This window comes from Apis florea, unplaced genomic scaffold (genome assembly GCF_048593485.1).
Source record: "Apis florea isolate Af1SG1 unplaced genomic scaffold, ASM4859348v1 contig_3787_pilon, whole genome shotgun sequence".
NCBI lineage: Eukaryota > Metazoa > Arthropoda > Insecta > Hymenoptera > Apidae > Apis > Apis florea.
This window is the reverse complement of record NW_028256853.1, coordinates 180,974-200,405: the sequence shown is the minus strand read 5'-3', so window position 1 is coordinate 200,405 and position 19,432 is coordinate 180,974.

Sequence of the window (19,432 nt, the reverse complement as noted above, 5' to 3'; positions counted from 1 at the left end):
AATCATATAAATATCATTGCATCGAAGCATTGTTACGAAACGAAATAAATTACTATTTACAAAGTAATTTCAAAACTCTATTAACTTTGAGCTTCACTCACTCACTTTAGAAAGAAGTTGGAATTATAAAAGTATTATAACGATAATCATATTTTGTAAATAATTATTTATCACTTTTAATTTTTATTTTCTACAAAACATATAAGGTATAACAGGAAAAAAAACGAGACTCTATATGTAAAATTTCTACGCATAGAATATTCACCGTAGAAACAAACTAAGAAATACCAACGTGTTACATGTCATAACCGAGTAGATCTGGAAATTCGCCTAACAATTCTATCCACGCATACAACGCGACAGGAATAACGCAAAAGAGAAAATCCAAAATTATACAGCGTATCGGCAGAGGGTTCAAAATACCGAACTTACCGATACCCACCACTTAGATAAGATTTAGACTCAACCTAAGTCTAGGGATGAAACTTGGAATTACGTATCCACTTAATCGCCGGGATTTGCGTAGTCATATAGAGCGGAGGGATGGAATTTCTAACAATGGTCACATCACGACGATTCGATGCCGCTTCCTCCGTGTAATTACGCGCCCCTTATCCTTCGATCTCGTTTCGACGAATCCCTCGATCAAACGTTGGATCCGAGATAACACGTCGCGCAGAGAGAGAGAGAGAGAGAGAGAGAAAGAGAATTGCCGCGTCGACGAGAGCCTTGTTGTCGATCGGTTATTGCGCGAGGTGTTTCGCCGCTTTTGTCTACGGACCGGTTACGCCTGAGCAATATACAAGAGGACTTACAGAGCTGGCTCGTTCGCTCGTGACAGCAATCAGCTGCGCGATCAACCGAGCACCGGGCGAAGATTTGTGTTCGAAAGCGTTGCAATACATCTATCCACCACGACGGGTACACGTGTAGACCCGGGGAAAAAGGGTGGAAAAGGCCCCGGGGGACTTGCTCAGATTCGAATCTAGGTCTCATAGTAGCGCGTGATATCTAGTCTCTACTTCTGTTTCTCTCTCTCTCTCTCTCTCTCTCTTTCTTTTATTCTTTTCTTCTTTCTTTGTTAGAAAGATTTTTGTCTGCGTGGATGTGGCACGATTCCAGAAATTTGGACGAAAATGAAAATTTCGGTCTATTATTTCTGCGTGAATGGTAGAGAATGGTAGATTGTGAGAGATGAAGTTGAAGTTTATATTATGATTTTCATTTGTATAATACGATATATCGTTTGAAAAATTATGAAAAATTATGAAGCGATCGTTGTTCATTAAAATGTTATTTATTTAAGAAAACGAGTCTTCGAAATACTTTTGCTCAGATTATCATATTAACATTAGTTTACAAGACATATTATAATTTTTAAATCTGATAGTCGACTGCCTCGTGACAGTCAGATTAAGAAAACTAAATTAACCGAAACCTAATAGAAATTAAACCAGCTAACAATTAATTTAATCTTGATTTATGACGAAATTAAACCTAGAATTAACATAAATTAATCGATATCAAACAAAAATTTATTTAACTATCGATTTATATTAAGTTTAGATTAGATTAATAACTTTTTAACGAACAACGTTCAAAATACTACGACGATCTTGTTAAAAAAATCATCGAGATCGAAGGATGATGCCGATTTTACAATTAATATTAAATCGGAATAAAAATATTCATCTACACATTCGACCTTTCAAACGATCATCAATATTAATTAACTCATCTTTCTCGCAACATTCAATCCAACACAAACACTTTTAAATCGTCGCACACTCCCGAGCGAAAAGATCGAGCATGGAAAGGTTACATCGAACGAAATCGCACGAATCGACGAGAGAAAGCGGTCGGCCCGCGTCTGATCTCGCTTAACACATTAAGAAAACGAGGCGAAAGGTGAGAGGGTAATTTGTTAATACGATAAATCGTACCACCACCGGGTGGGGAGAAGAGAAGTTCTCGAAGTAGCAGACAGACGCGAGAGGTAGCGGATGAGAAAGAGAGAGAGAGAGAGAGAGAGTGGAGGCGGACAGAAGGCGGGTAATCGGCTTTTGATTCCGCCTTTAAGTTATGGGCCGCGTCGATCGTACGTCATTGCCATGGTGGCGAACTATCGGGTCCGTGGACGATTTATGGGGAGTTCACGCGACCAGCGTGTCCCCCTCCCTTCGTGAAAGGCGAAACAGAGAGAAAAAAGGGCGGAGGGAACCGCCGTGATTACAGATTTAATGATCGCGACGCTCGGGGATAGAAGGAACGAGGCTTCGATTCGATCCACCCTCCACGTGACCCGTGGGGCCGATAAAGTGATTTTTTTTGGTTTCCTCCGGAGGATAAAAGTCGGTTAATCGCGTGGGCTGACCGATCGGTGATTAAGGGATCACGATTAGTTTCAATTGTTTGGAATATAATTAGCAGGGTTAGTAGGCGAGTTTAAAGGAGGCAATTTTTCAAAGATAGTTACGGGGGGTTCGAATCTAGATCTGGTGGCTTTTCCCTTCCTCCCCCTCTTAGAATGGTTGTTGTTTCTTGCTTTTGTTCGCCGCCGATAATCGATTAGACGAGACAACGGTGGAGTATCTTGTTGCGTTGAATTGGCAGGGAGTTCGTGACGGGCAAGATTAATTACGCTTGCGGCTCTTGTTTTCATCGTGTATTTAAACGGACTGTTGATTATCTTGGGGAACTATCGGTCGGTTTAGCCGCTATTTAGATTCTACTCTAGTAACTTTGCTCGAATTCGATTTGGAAGATTCGTGTTAAAGCTTGTTTCTTAAAAAAATTGAAATCCGGTTGGGATAAACTTGGTTTGCAGAAATAATTATTTTTTCATTATATATATTATTATTTGCATGAAATCATTTTTGATAAAACTGTTGGATATGATGTTGAAAGTTGTGAAAAGAATTATATCGAATATAATATAAGAAATAAGAATATATTACGTGATATATTTTATAAACGATTGTTTTTTTTAGATAAAGAGAAATCTGTTATTATAAAATTATAATTTTGTATAAATAAATCCAATAGATAATAAAAGAAGTCGCAATCTAAATATAATGTATATTTAATAGATATTTAAAAAATGAATTATCATTTAAATAAGTTCGATAACATATTCGAAAGATAAATGAAGATTTTAACAAGCTGATTTAATTAACAAAATTTTGCATTGCATTACTACTATTTATTATAATACTAAAAATGCAAAAAAATATATATATAAGCTACTTTATCTAATTTAAATAATTTCGATTAAATAATTTACCGATTTAATTAACGTAACTGATCCTAAAATTGTTAGCAATTTATCGTGAAAGATCTCTCACCGATGAAATAAATCATCCTCACTTCCCTTCGTGTCGCGAAACGTTTTTAAATTTCTCTCGTTCGAATCAATCCACCCATCAAAATGTATCTATTCAAAAGTCGTCCGACACGAGACGACGGAAGCAAATTGATCCGCAAACTGGTTCAATCGATCCGCGTTATGTTTTGATAGGCGTGGCCATGAATATTCATTTTTAATCCCGATCGAAAGTAAATCTTCCTTGGACGTTTCTCGGGCGCCAGTCACGATCTAATCGCGGGGACCTCCCTCCTCCTTTCCCCCTCTTTATTGAACATCGTATCGTATTAACGAATCGCCGTCCCGCCAACTGCACACATCGTGCAGATTCAAACTTTAAAGTTCACGTGCACGTGCATGCTAATTCGCCATGCCCCCTCCCGCGGAATCGAGCGTCCAGATAAACGGTTCTTACCCGCCGCGGAGATCGTTTGCATCGTTCCTTGCGCGATACATTTTTTACGGGACGGGAACGTGCGCCGCCGATATTTTATGCCCGGCTACCCCGTTTCGTATGTGCGGTGCACTCGAGGCAAGATAGTGGATTTAACGCGCTTCCAGGAGCATTAAATGGAGGAGGAGGTTTAAAGGGTTTTATCTGGTGTGGCGGTTGGAAAAGGCGATGTTGGTTTTCGGTTTTCTTCTTAAATCTACTCGCTATACCCTTTCTATCGATCGACTTGGAAAATCCACTTTTCACTTTCTCCGTAATTTTTATTTTTAAAATTGATCAAGCTTGGAGAAAGAGGATATGTGAAAAGTCGATCCAATATTGAAAGAAGAGATATATATGATATATATTCTCTATATAAAGATAATTTCCATGTGTCATTTTATTTGATGGAGCAAATATCTTTCCGTTGATTAATTTGTAAAAATTCAATGGAATACACAGCAGTCAATATTTTCTCGGACGTTGAAAAACCATATTACTTAAAATTTTCCCCTCATTAGCCGCCAGAAGCGGCGCCTGGGGAAGACGAATAAGGGAAAGAACAGGGCGTGCTGATGTTGACAGATGAAAGGCGAAGGAAACGGAGCAACGATTCCACGATTCCGGTATTGTATTGTCACAGGCCTGTGACAGTAAAGTACCGTCCATCGTGCCACGAAGATTAGTCTCGGCTGCTGAAGAATCGGGCGTCGTTCGCCACACGGAGAGATCGCGCGGCTGCCAGTGAAAGCTTTGGGGTGGGCTTGATGAAAATCGAATCCGTGGGACCGGGCCATTCGTAAACATCAGGAACAATCCTGGAGGAAGTGCCAAAGAAAGATCTTTGATGAACGACGGGGAAGAAGATGAAGAGGGAGATTCTTTAAGCAGATTTTGAAGCGAAATTTGTTTAAGGGCTTTTGTTTTTTTTTTTTTTTTTTTTGGAAATTTCATTTTATAAAGTAATATCGAGTAAAATAAGCATTGAATTTCATCTTCATACCTCAAGATTCGAGACAGAAGCAAACTCTACATCATTCTAGAATCGATAGTTGGAAAGTGGTGGAGAGAAATGCAAATATCGACAATGGATTGCAGCGCACTCGAGCACCAACGATCAAAAGGACACTGAAAAATAACCCACTTTTAAACCCAATCGCCCCAAGCAATGGAATGTATTCCTGCTTCATAATTCTCCCTTAAAGCAGCCAAGAAACGCGCGAAAACAACGTAAATTCATCGATTGTGCTCACTATTAATGCAATCTATATGCATTCCCGTTTCAAAATCACACTTCGAACAATCAAATACCCCTCTTCTTTTTCTCTATCGCGCGAACGAACGATACACTGTGAAAAACCGCATTATTCACGGGATAACCTACCACATAAAGAAACTGGAAGGTAACCTCCTTCAGAGGCATCGGTGCACCAAAAATTGCATTCCCTTATCGCGGTGCAACCGAATGCGCCCGGCGCGAACTTGAACGGCCGGCCGGTATGGTGGTGAAGGTGCCGCTATAAATACAGCAATAAATCGCCGCCATAAATCGTTGGCTTTGTTACCAGCCCTGTGTATCGATATCGTTGTCGCCGCGCTATCGGCTCCAGGCTTGAATCCGAGCCACGACGAGAGTGGGAAACATCGACAAAGAGGCGACGTTAGAAAGGAACGTAAGGCGACGTACGGTTCGGGGGGGGGATGAGAAGGGAGGGGAGAGAGCGCGACACACACCCCCGCTGCCGTGTAGAACGTCGGCCAACGCATGGGCGCGTTTCCATAAGAGGTTGCCACGGGGGTGGGTGCTCGATAACGCTCTTGTTACCTCGAACACAAACGCGTCGTGTGTATCGAGGCCTCGACGAGTCGGCCAGATCGGGCCCCTTGATCTTGTTAGCAGATAGGATGCGACCTGATCCAGACCCCTCGGTGCACTCCACTCTCGAGGATCGTCTGCGCGGCACGGCCACCTCGTTGCCGATTGCCAGAACCGGCGGGATCTTTCCTAGATCTTTCAGCCGAGGGAATGATGGAGGATCGTCTTGTGACTCGGTGGTTTCGTGGATGGGAATGATGGTGATGATAATGATGGCCAGGTGGTTAGCGGTTCTTTGGAAGATTGTTGCGAGATTGTTGCAAGATTTGCGGTGAAATCGTAACGGGAACGGAATTTGTTCGTTCTTTATTTAGTTTAATGAATTACAACGATAGATTTTTATTGTTCGTAATTTTTTAAATATTCGGTTATTTCGTAAAATGGATATGAAACGATCGAAATAGATGGATTACCATTGTGCCTATTACTTTAAAATTCGAACATTGATGTTTTTATCATGAATTTTTTAATTTTTTAAAATTCGAATCTACATTACACCATTGAATAGAATTTTTGTCTCTACCTGAAATTGAATGTAATCACATCTGCAATAAATATTGCAAACCCTAAAGAGAACGTGGCGCGTTAAAAACTGATACCGCTATCAAATAATTTCCCTAGGCGGAGCATAACTTATCCGTAATCGGTCAGGGGTGAGTAAAATTAGTAGATATTTCACGGTGGTAAATTTAAGCTCGATAACGGACAGTTTAGTTCGAATTCGGAACGAGCTCACTCGTGAGCAAACGTGTTTCTTCAATGAATCCATTTTTATCCCGCGAAACTCTCGATTGTATTATCATTTGTGGCGTGGTAGCCCCAACGCTATCGTATTTTTTCGTCTCGGTCGGATTTGCATGACCGAGCGATCGTAAGCAAGACCTCGCGATACCACGAATGGCTTAATCCCTAGAATACAAACGAGAAATTATACCGGGGCCGTGAATCTGCCTCTTGCTCAGAAAATTGACATTTTCTTTTTTTAAAATCGTCGAAAATTATTTTAAGCGAGGAGAGAGTCCTTGGTAGATGAGATGATTGTAAAGTACTCTTCTTATATGCTGTGAAAATATTTTTTAAATTTAAAGAAATGTCTTTTATCTCTTAATTGTACGATATAAAAGAGAATATTAATTATTATAATTATTCAAAATTATTCAAAAATCGAATCCAATGAATGTAAGTTATATTCTCTAAAAATTGTTTTATTTTTTAAACTTTCAATTGCCAAATCAATTAAATAATTACAAAATCCTTCTATCTATTGATTCAATATTTACAAATTGAAAATTTTATATTCAAGTGTCATCACATAATCTATCTAAAATAATTCTGTAATCCTATAAATTTGATACTAATTAAAATTAATAATCAAATTAACTATATATAATATATACTTACATGTAATAATAGAATTTACAATGAATTTATCAAGATAGATCTCAGTTACGGATTTTGAAATAATAGAACTAAATTATCTTGTATTTTTAACAATACTTAATTAATTTCTCAATTGAAATAAAAAATAAAAAAGTTGAATTGCATAAATCATTTTCAGGGTTGATTGGCATTTCTATATAAATATAAACATTTTATATGAACCGCTTACTCGAAATTAATAGAAAAAACTTTCAATCTTGTTAAAAATAATTCAAAAAAGTCTATGTAAAAAATAATTAATTATATACAATAGAAAACATTTCATCGGATCTTCCTTTCTTGCTCAAGAGAAGAAACCGAAAAATCCACTTTAAAATCCTCGAAATGCACAAAAGACTCGAATCCCCCTCTATATTTAATCAGAATCGTCCCATTTTCACGGGCACCATTGGGAAACATTGAATTGGTCACCGGCCATTCCGCGAACCGTATTTACCGCATTTAATTTGGTATTCAAACGGTGCCGCGTTTGTAAGCTACTGCAAGCGCACGCGTTTCCTCAATGAAAGCCTCGTATTATCATTCGAGGCATTCAACCGACGCCGCATCGTATTCTTTTCGCCGTGGCCTGGACCGTGGATTTGCATGCCCCGTGGCCGAGGACCGGACCTCGAACGACGGCTTAATCCGTTGAATACGAAAACGATAAATCGCCATCCTTTGACGATTCGCCGCGTCTGAGGGGAATAAGAAGATAAAAAAGAATAGTAATTCATCCGTTCCAACGACGCGTATTTATCTTCGTTCGCGATCAATACGTTTTGCCGTTCAATGAGTCCGGATTCTATCAGTCGATTCACGCTTCTTCCGCGTTCCCCGCGCAACCATTCCGCCTTGTTTCGTGCGAGTCAATGGAAATATAAATGAAGGAAAAATCGTGATGGGGACAGATCTTTGGTACGCAAGAGAAAAATTCGAGTGTAAATTATATCGATTTAGAGAGTTATAGTTATGAAATTTAAGAATGTAATAAATGGATGGTCTTTAAATTAATTTTAAAATTTTTTGAAAGTTTTTTTTAAGCGAAACTAGGAAAAGTAGTTCTTAAAAATTAATTTTTATTAATAGAGACATTACACTGACAATTCTTCTACTAAAAATATTATAGCATATAAATATATACCTGTTCTTTTTAAATCAATAGTATTGTTGCCGCTCGTTCTTCCATAATGTATTTCTATTTATTTTTTACAATAATTTACGACTATTTACACAAGACTAATTAATTTATTAAACGTTAATAAAATATTCTTACGAGGAGCAGAGAGGAACACACACGTTCTGTTCCGTGTCCAATGTACGACTTAACAATATTTTGGATATAACGTATATAAGTATATAATATATTTTGATTTCAATAACAATCGATGTTATCATTTCTTGTACCGAGTTCTAATGTTGACGTTCAAACCTCGTAATAATGTATACATACGTGTATGTTATTTTTAAAATATTTGATAAAAATAAATGTTAACGTGACTATAATCATTCCAATTGTTTTCCATATTATTTTACATTATTCGTATTTACATCTTAATATTTTAACTCGGCGATAACTTAAATAATCAATACACATATTAACAGTAGAAACAGTTCGAATAACTTTCGAACTTTTCTCTTACTTGCCAATTCTCTATTATATAAAAAAAAAAAAAAAAAAAAAAAAATACTTTCGATAATAAATTTCATAAATACCTTTCCACGAAGCCGCGTATGAAAACAATAAGCTCGATGCGGTTGAAAATATCGTTCCGCGAGGCGAGAAATTCCCGGCGACAACTTGTTCGCGTGGCATCCGGTAACGTCGGCGAGGACAAGGCATTAAAACGCCTAATTAAAATGACAAACTACACCGGCAGAAATTAGCCAGGTTCCCGGCGGCGGTAGGAAGCGCATCGCCGTTCCAGCGAAAAGGAGGATAACCGGTCATACCGTGCGTGCCCGCCTCGTATAATGAAGAAGAAGAAGAGGCAACATCGACGCGTCAACCACGGAGGAGGCAGCACTCTCGTTGAAACCGCTCTCTCCCCTCTCTCCCCCGCGTGGTCCCCTCCACCGTCGGTGTACACATTTGAGCGCGGTTAGTTGCGGCACGGATTAACGGTTACTGCCTCGTGTGCTCCGCAATGAAAGGAAGATAGAGAGAGAGAGAGAGAGATGCACGAGGCACGAGCAGAGAGACGGAAAGAGAGGGCAGCCAGTTTAAATGCATTTGTATTTGCATTTACATCGGACCGGCGAGCGACCAACACGGCCGAGCGACCAAATTGCCACCGCGCGGGTTGCGCGAGCTGAATTCCTCGGAAATAACGTCGTAAATAAACCGTCCGACCGTACACCACCCCCTCGCCTTTTTTCCCGTACTCTCTCCTTTCCGGGACGCGCGTAATCTGCGGAACCTTTCGTGGGGACACGCCTACGAAAAAGGAAGAGAGACTCGGTCGGTGATTGATGGCGCGAGCTATCCATTGATTCCGCGAGATAACGCGGTTCAAGGGGCGCTGCGCCTTTTAGCTCGAGTTGGAAGGTGAGACGTAGGAGAGGGGTGAGTTTGAGGAAGGGTGAAGGTGAATCGTAGTTTGATGTATGGATCTGATCTGTGAATTCGACTATTTATGATGGATTTAACGTAATTAAACGCTGTGAATACGTGCTATAAATAATTGTATTGTATTTAAAAATAATAATAGAATCATATGGCAAGTAATGATCTATCAATTTTTGCACTCTTCTTCGAAGAATAAAGTATTTTCTCTAGCTTTATTTTAATTTTTCTCAAGAAAATTATACAAATATGGACGAATCTATATCTAATGAGTCATGAGGCTGTAGACGTGAAAAAGTTGAAGTTATTTATCATCCTCTTTGATTTTTTCATATCGACACATTAAAAAAAAAAAAAAGAAATCATCGGAAATATTTTATCGAAATCTCGAAAACGAAAGGAACTTTCAACTTTCTCCCGGTGGAGGAAAAGATATATCGACATCGAGCCGAGGCCACGAGAAAACGTAGCTCGAATAACCACGGACGTTTCAATTATCCTTCCCTCGGTACGAGTACGAAAATACTCGGTTAACCGAGCCGAATTCTCTCGGGCTACCCGCTGCGATGCCGTATAAGCAACCTATCGAGCGGAATCGCGGCGAATGTCGCCATGATTTACCAAGGAACTCGGCCACCGAGTGCGAGCAGACAACAAATAATCGGCAATTTCACCGAGTTCTCCGGGGACACGGGAATCCAATTAACGGGGCTGATCCATGACCGTCATTAAAACCCCATAAAAGCCGTTTCCTCGGCCGTTTTCGATCCTAACGAGACACCGTCGTCCATCTCTTTCTCTTCTCTTTCAGAAATCTGTCAGAAACGTACGGCCACCTTCACCCTGGGAAACACCATTTTCGCCGTTATACACACGCCTCGAAAAGCGTGGAAAAGAAACTTTCAGCCACCCACGACATATCTCCGCGCCCCCTCCATCGCTTCCTTCCCCTCGGCGAACACCTCGGCGAAAATGCTTCCCCACGACGCGTAAGAATCATAGCCGACGTGTCTGCCGGCGACAGGATAAAGAGGCCGCTCCTACACGCACTTACGTCACGTCCTTCGATTCCTCTGCCCTTGGCTCCCTCATCCAACTCGGCCGGTGCGAGGCCGGCGTCTTATCGGCGAGGAGGTTGCGGGAAGATAAGGCACGTCGGACGTGGCGCGCTCCCACCGGCATAAATTGTTTCGAGGGCACTCGCCGATCTCGCGGAACGAACAACAACGGATGCGGCTGCTTCCATCGCGTTATCTCGGTGTTTGTGACGCAGTGTACGTGCACGCGTGTCTCTTTCGAGTGATGAGGAGGGATGGATTTTATTCTTCTTTTTTCGATTATTTTGTGTAGCAAGCTTTCGATTTCAACGAAATCGGTTTGAAATACTTTTTTAATTTCTCGAAATGGTAAATCTTCTTTAATTAAAGGATATTAAGTATTTGGGAAAGTTGCCCTTTCTTTCCAAAGATAAATAGTTCAACAAATTTTCATATTCTTGTAATACGAATTTATTAATCTTATCAGCTTCTGTAAATTCTCACGATATTCCTGACAGCTTCCACTCAGAAAGAGATTATAAAAAGAGAATCTCTGCGTCTAACGGCACGCGTTGCTTTCTTCCGAAAGAAAAAAAAAAGAAAGAAACGTGGAATATCCCGCGCCCCTTTGTGCCGGATCGAAAAGGTAGTGGTGGTGCACAGGATTGGAGGAAAAATGCTGTTGACGATTTCGACGGGGCGGAATAAAGTTGGGAATTTTATTCGGTTTTCATCGGTGCCTGCGTCAATGGTAAAAATAAAAGAGGGGCGGATCGAGGGGCGAGGGGTGGCGCGGGTTCGTTAGCCGATGTAATTTCAAACTTGCTGACTGGCCGCGAGTATGAATGGATCTATCGATGCATCGAGGGAGGGAAATCGGAAAAAACCCTCGCTGATTATTGCCGCGCTTCTGTCTGTCTGCACGAGGATCAGAGGATCCCGATTGACCGCGTAAAGATTTTTCTCCCCCGTGGCGCGTGCGGCCATTCGCGGAATTCTTCGACCCCACGAAGAATGCGGCTCCCTTTGAAGGCCTCGAGAAGTTGCCTCCCTCTCCTGCTGCGCCCGTTTCGTTCAATAGCCGCGGAGATTTTCGCCGACTCGTTCGTTGGAAACGAGTTGCCGTAACGCGATTTGGATAAAAGGCGATCACCGTCTTTCAAGGAAAGTTCACGGGGTCTGCTGCTGCGTCCCGCTCTCAAGGGCGGGATTCTTTCTTCGAGAAGTTTAATATCCCTCTGTTCGTAATATTGAATGTACCGATCGATGTTCTGATCGATCTTTTTTTTTTATATTGGTTCGTCTCGAAAAGACAGGAAGTTCGTCGAATTTGCAAAGTTTTTGAGCGGTTTGTGAAACATTTCAATTCGTTTCAATTACACGGCTGTCAATTATATATCATCTATTTTATTCCAAATAGGTATTTTGTAGGCGAATGGTAGAAGAAATGCGATATATTTGGAATACCATTTGTATTATGCATTATTGTATTATTCTAATTTGTAATATTATAAATAATAAGAGCGAATGATCCGTTAATATTTATGTAATCATAGTAGTTGTAAAATATGTTCAAAATTTTAAAGTAAATCATTTGATCTATTCGTTTTAATATTATTTTATTGGTTTTACGAGGATTTTGCAAATATTTTGAGAATATAAAATGTGACAGATTTCAATGTTGCTAATTCGGATTACCGAAGATAATTTAGAATATTTCAAAAGCTATTGATTTGTAGATGATAAGAGGACATTGATTAATTAACTTTCAAACAAAATGATTGACCTGTATTTAATGAAAATTTCGAAAAGCAAGTATGTTCAATTATGAATTATAACAATAAAGAAATGAATAAATTTTATATATTTTTTAATTAAACCAAAATTTCAGACACTTTAAATACCATTGAAAATTTGAAATATAATAATTTTTTAATTAACTTTCTTGCAATTTCATACAGCTTTATTTACCTTTAATAACTTGTTACTCCTTTCAAAATCTAATACTCTCTTCCCTACACTAATCGAAATTTGTTATAAAATTATTATGTAATTGCATATAAACACGAATCTCTTTCGTATAAAAATAATTATAATCAAGGCGAATCTTATAGGAAGCAATTATCGACTGTTGGACAGAATGACAGAGATTTAGCAAGCACATATAACGGGTGTTAACATGACAAACAGCACTGTTAAAGATTGTCCTAGTTCGCCCAGAAGGAATCGCTTAATTTTTACGCGGCTCGTAAGTCAACGAGGGAAGGGTTTACGAGCGGTCGTAAAGCCTCGCAAGCTCGCATTAAGCCCGATCGCGATCAGCCTCAAGATTAGGGCCCGAAGATCCTTGCCACGGGGCCGGTCGATCGATAAGCAGGGCCACGGTGTCGTCCTGTATGTATCGTCCCTGTAACGGGCTCGCATTTAGAATACAGCCATAGGCGTGGGCGACAAACAGCCCGTGGCTCTGTCTCTCTCTGGGAAACCGCACGGAACACCCAATATGCGGTAAATTGTCTCTGACAACTGGTTCTCTAACACCTGCCAGCGTGGCGAGCGATAATTAAATTTGCCGGCCGAATTAATTCCAGTGTTAGCCGTGTAGCTTCTGAGAGAGTCAACTTGCTGATTACACGGATTAAATATCGCGACACCGAAGCCGGCCGAGGATTTTACACCCAGATTGAAACGGGCGGTGAAAGGGGAATTATTGCTCGTGATGGATAGGCGAGCAAACTTTAAAATCGCTTCCAACCAGGCGTTGCGTAAAAACGATTCGATATGGACACTCGAGTATATCTACATCTTCTTATTCCTGTCCAACTACGAGCAAAAGTTATTTCAAAACCGAGATCAATTCGAGATTGTAAATAAAATTGTTTGTATTCTTATATTTCAGAAGTTCATTTAAAATAATATTCACGTGTATTGGGCAATTATACACGACTCAAATATAGTTTTTGAGACGCAGCTCATCTGCTAATCTATTATTAGAAGATTGGATATTGCAAAATTCCAATCTTCGTATCTTTGTCGTTTGATTAATTTTTATTATCGCGCTGAGAATTGTACACTTTATAGTTTCGTGGTAACATGGAGGAAATCCATTTCTAGCAATGTTAACACGAAGCCCTTCTTAAATCTCGCTAACAACTTAGTTCTAAAATAAGCATGGTACCGGCGCCCGGCCAGTCGGAGAAATTCTAGCGAAAAAAATAATAGGGTAGCCGGGGTTGTGAAAGGGGTTGGCGTGCCGCGGAGCGTTAAAGGCTGTCATTACTCATAATTAGCGGCGAATCGCCGGGTCTTTTACACGGATGAAGGCCTTCTGAAATGACGTATTCGTGACGGACGGTTGTTACAATAGATGGGCAGACAGCCGTTGTATTATCGAACCAAGTTTCCTGAGTCTGCCAGTGTTCAGTATGCCAAAGACCTGAGAACGTAGCGCGGGGAAAAATTGTCTGGCAGCCAGTTTTGAATATTGTTTCCTGTATCGTCAAATCCTGTGCTTTTTCTTTTTTTTTTTTTTTTTTTTTGCTCTTTCTTTATACAGTAATTAAGTTTTGAGAGAAATTAATAAGCTGGCTGGCTTAGACTTTCTGAAAAATGAAATATTATTTCTAGTGAATTTGCTAACCATTGACTTAAGGATCGAAAGAAAAGGCTGATCGAAGGCATATTATTATAATAATTTGGAAACAATTATGAAATTCAGGCATTAAAATTTCATATAATTCCTCCGTGAATAAAAGAAATATATTCGTTTGATTATTCAAATAATCAACAATGCTGTCATTGTAATGGTATTAAATATCAGCAAAAAAGAAAGAAAAAGAAGAAGAAGAAAAAAAAAGATCTTACAAGAAATAAAATACCATTGTCGAAACGATATAACGCTCAAATTGTACACGCACACACAAAGGGTGGTTTAAACAAGCAAAGAAAAAGAAGAGAGTAAAATTACAGAGTGGAATTGAAAGGCGAATACGGCGGTAAATAGTGAAGGATTCGCGAAAGAAAACCTGGATCTGATGGAGCGGCATCAGAAGCTTCCGTATTGCAAGGGTATCGGTAACAATCCCTCGTTAAATGAGAGATTCCCGACAAAGGAGTAGCGCGACTCGGTAGTAATAACTTTTCCGTGTCGCTCTTATCATTTCTCTGCTGGTTTCGCGCCGCTTTGCCATACAAATGCCATGTAAATGAATGCAAATTAATCGTTCCAGATCTAGCCGCCACCACCCCTCCTCCATCATCTTGAAAATTTTCTTTCGGGATCACAAAGCCGCCCGTCCACTCCACAACCGGTCGTTCCTCCCGTTTCACCGTACCGGTTTTTTCCTTCCCTCTCCTCTTCTCCCGTCCGTGAAAATCCACCCGCAAATAAACGAGTCACGCCCAGCCATTTACGAGGGGCGAGGAATAGCGCGAGTTGCAGTATTCATTAAAAGCCGCGGAACAAATGAAGACGGTAAATTGGAGTTCGTGGCGCAAAGAAGCGAAGAAGTAAGAAGATGGAAAGGAAAGGGGGGAAGAAAAAGAATGGAGAAAAAGTAAGGCGGACGAGAGAGATGCCTTTCCAATTCTTAATTCCACGGAATACGGTATCCACCGTTTAATTCCCCTTTTATCAACGAGGAGGAAACCGAGCTCGCTACCCGGTTTAATGAAGCCGCGAGAGATCAACCGTGTCGCACGATATTCGCCGTTACTTACAAGCTTTCACGTAATATAATTCGTGTTATCACCGTGTGTTTTCGGGGCTGGATGGGAGGAGGACGCGTGGAAAGGTTTTTGACAAAGGTTAGCGGGCGGAACAAAGAGGGCGATTTCTAAAGGCGCTTCGTTACCTCGACAACGACGTCAACCACCGTCGACGTCCGCGAAAACGCCGGTTAACAAAGGAGGCCGACATCCACAAAGAGGAATATTATTCCTGCCGGGCGTAATCCTACGGGAGAGAGTGCGAATATTTATTACGCGGGCCACGCTTAAAACGCGGGCCCGGCTAAAGTGAAAACAATGGCGGATTTTCTGCAAACTGACTGGCCAGTCGCGCTGGCCTGATTTAGAACCGTGTTTTCCTTCCTCTTTCCCTCGTTCCTTCATATCCCTCCGTCCATCTCTTTCTCTCCTCCTCCCTCTCCGTTCCGTCATCTCGTCCTTCACGCGGAAAAAGTTTTCCACACCGGTGGAACCGGCGACAACCCGTCGTGAACTGTTGCATCGTTAAAAATGGGACAAGGACGACGGGGGAGGGAATTAATAGCGGCGCTGACTTTTTAATTCCCCTGCAACTTGGCCGATTAATAATACCTGTCGCGGGATGAATAGGGGCCCGGTTATTGTATTACGTTTCACGCGGAATAATTGAACGGGGAGGGGGGGCTGGCTGGTTTCACGGCTGACAATGGCAAAGGCCATTTCGTTATCGATTAAGAATCGATTAGATTCCCCATCAGAAATATTATATCGAATATATAACCTTTCATAGCCATTTTCCGCGTAGACGCTTCCGTAAAAAGAAAGAAAGAATGAGAGAAGATCGCAAGAATCGAAGGAGAGAACGATTCTAATTTTAATCCCTAATTCCGCAGACGATCGTAAGAACAACACATCCCCATCAAAGGACAACTTTACTTACGCGGGGAGAGATTTTCATCGCGGATGGCTCATCCGCGAGACATCCGTTCGGCATCTGGGGGGAGGGGAACGAAGGAGCCGTTCTTGGATCCTTTGTCGTCTGGAGCAGGCTCTCTTGATTCCCGTGGTAATACGGCCTGCCTCCCGCGAAACCTTCCTCCTTCCCCCACTCTTTTGCTCTTGTTTTAAAATATTTGGCCTTTATGAACGCGGCCGCAGGGTGCATAAATTATACGACGTTGTTTCATGCGGCGGAGACGCAAAGAACCGTTCCGCCTCCAGGAATATAATGTCCCGCAGGCTTTTTCCCCGGGCGGAAAACACCGCCGATAAAGCACGCAAATTGCTCAGGACGGACGAGGAGAGAGGAGGAGGGCTTGTCCGATGAGTTGCCACCAGTCGCATCGAATATTCCTCGAATACGCCCACCCCTCCTTTTACAAGTTGGCGAATTGTGAAACGTCTTTGTAACGGAAGAAATCGTCAGTCGTCGTCTCGAGATAAATTTGATCGAAGTTTGATATCGTAATTGGTGATTTTCTCTGTGTTTGAATTTTTCAAATATTCTTTTTCTTTTTTTTTTTTTTTGTAGTATCCAATTCATTGATTCTTTATTGGTGATTAAAATATTTATGATGAAAAAAATTATTAGTAATAAATAAGTTTTTGAAGTTAAGAAGATTTCGATTATATTGTTCGTTCTCTCAATATTTAATTTTTTGTTTTATACTCTTATTATAAATGTACTCTATATATATATCTCAAAATACAAGTCAATAATAAATTTGACATAAAAAAAAAAAACGTTATTACGTTTTCCGTTCCAATAAGAATCCGAGACGAAAAATCGACGGACCTGATATATCTGTGCCGCTCGTGGAACATATTCCACTTGTGCAAACGATAAATAAAAGAGGCTGCACGGTCAAAGGAGCACGTGTGGGTGGCACGCGGGGTCCAAGAGAGAATCCTCCGGGGAGGGTTTCGTCGTCGGTGGCGAGGGTTCCAGCTCGATCAATCGAAAAACCCGACGCCATTCCTGCCGATTTGTCGGAAATAAGTCGATCTACGTCCCAGGTGCACCAGGGTTATCGGTGTTCGGTTATTCGCATTCGATTCACCTGAAACGAAGATAAATGCGTTTCGTCCGTATGAAGGGAGCACGCGCCTTCCTTCCCGCTCTTTCCCTTTTCGTCTCGTCGCACGCTTTCAATATCCGCCTTTAATATCGACGATTGTTACGCTTGTTTATCGGTAGCAATCGGGCTGAATGCCTCCTTGCGAGATGCGACTACGCCCGGCTCTTCAGTTAATACGCAGATATGGGAGTGCCTCTGAAAGTAAATAAATAAAACGGAACCGTATTGGATCCTTTTCGGCGCTGTTTCTTCAAAGGAATGGGCGATTTGTTCAAAATTCTCTGTGTTCGTTTAAAAATATAATCATTCTTCGAACGTTTTGTTATCGATCTTTATTCACAATAATTTAATTTGAAATTGACGTTCATACGTGAACGGGTATTTAATTATTGAAACACTATCAGATCTATTTTGGAAACTACTTTTGAAAGGTGTGTAATATATCTTCGTTTGACAAACTTAATCATTTCAACTTCATTAAAAGGAAATATAAAATTTAAAATTATTTCTAATTAATAATTTTCTTTTATCTCGAACATTCCTTCCGTATAATATAATGTATATATTCGTAAAAAAGAAATGGAAGGGAAATTGTAAAAATATCTATTAAAAATCTGCAGTTGTGCAATATGCACGCCATTATTTCACGGAACAGTCACGAACGGCTTAGAATCAGAAGCCGGCACACATTCTGTGCAAGTTTCTCGGGCTTGCATTCTTTTACTTTTGTTTACGGTTTCCAGTCAGGATATTTAGAACGGTTAAAGGAACAATTAAACGAGGTTAAAACAGTTCGCGTCCCCGTGGCTCTATCTCGCTTAATTGCCATGCCTTTTTTCCATGCCGTCCCTCCATAGCAGAAATTCGGCTCGTTTTATTTCAGAGGTGTGTAACCGGGCTCTCCCCGGGCCCTGCTCTCGTACACACGTTCCACTCAGCAGCCAACTCATACACCGCAGACACGGTTATGTCTCGGAGATATTTTAATTGTCGCCTCAAAGCAACTCTCTCTCGGCCTGATGCGAGAATTCTTCGTCAACCGCGTGAAATATGAGGGAACTTGACGACTCGCTAATAACCTTCCCGGGCCGGGGATCTCGAATTTTAAGTTCGCCGACCTTAATTTTTCAAGCGGAGAACGTTTTCACTCGCTTCCGACGCCTCGCGTTCCAACGTTTCGCTGCAACGTGCTACGAATCTTTCGTTCTTCCGAAGGATGGATAATCGTTTCTCTCTCTTTTTTTTATAATTCGCGATGTAAATCTTTTTCGAGATAAGAAAAAAATTGTTTTATTTATATCCTTCCTTTTATTCTACATATTTTGATGCTGCGTCTTTTTCGATTCAACACGATTTTCAGAGCGACGAAAATATTGTATATCGTGATAATATTTTGTTTATATAATGGATAGATTTGCTAACAAAATATTCAAATTTCTCTATTTTCTATGAACACCTCCATTCTAACGGCTCAAGAAAAGATTTAGAAAATCTTTTATCTATATTCTACTTATATAATACAAATTAAATCAAGCATATTTGAAAATGCAAAAGGTGTAAAAATTTTTCTTACGGATTTTTAATGGCAACTCATTCAAAACTTTCCCCCCAAGTTCTCCATCGCGCCTTACATATTCCCCTCAAATTTCCCCAGGCCAGCGTAATACGCTTCAATCACGATAACGCGACTCCATTTCAGCGGTTCGAATGAAACCAACGAACAGTGACCGAGTAATTCGACGGGGGTGGCGACAGTCCCGGTTGGGATTTCATTTCGCGATAGTCACGCTTTGATTTCCGTGGCTCAGGTGTCTGCGAGAAGAAAGGGGCGGATCCGGAAATTCGCGGCCTCGCCTCCCCACTCCTTCAGAAAGGGGTGACGAGGATTGGGGTGGTGAAGGGTGAAAGAGCTCGTTTGTTAACATGTTCGTCCCGCGTGCGACTTAAATCAC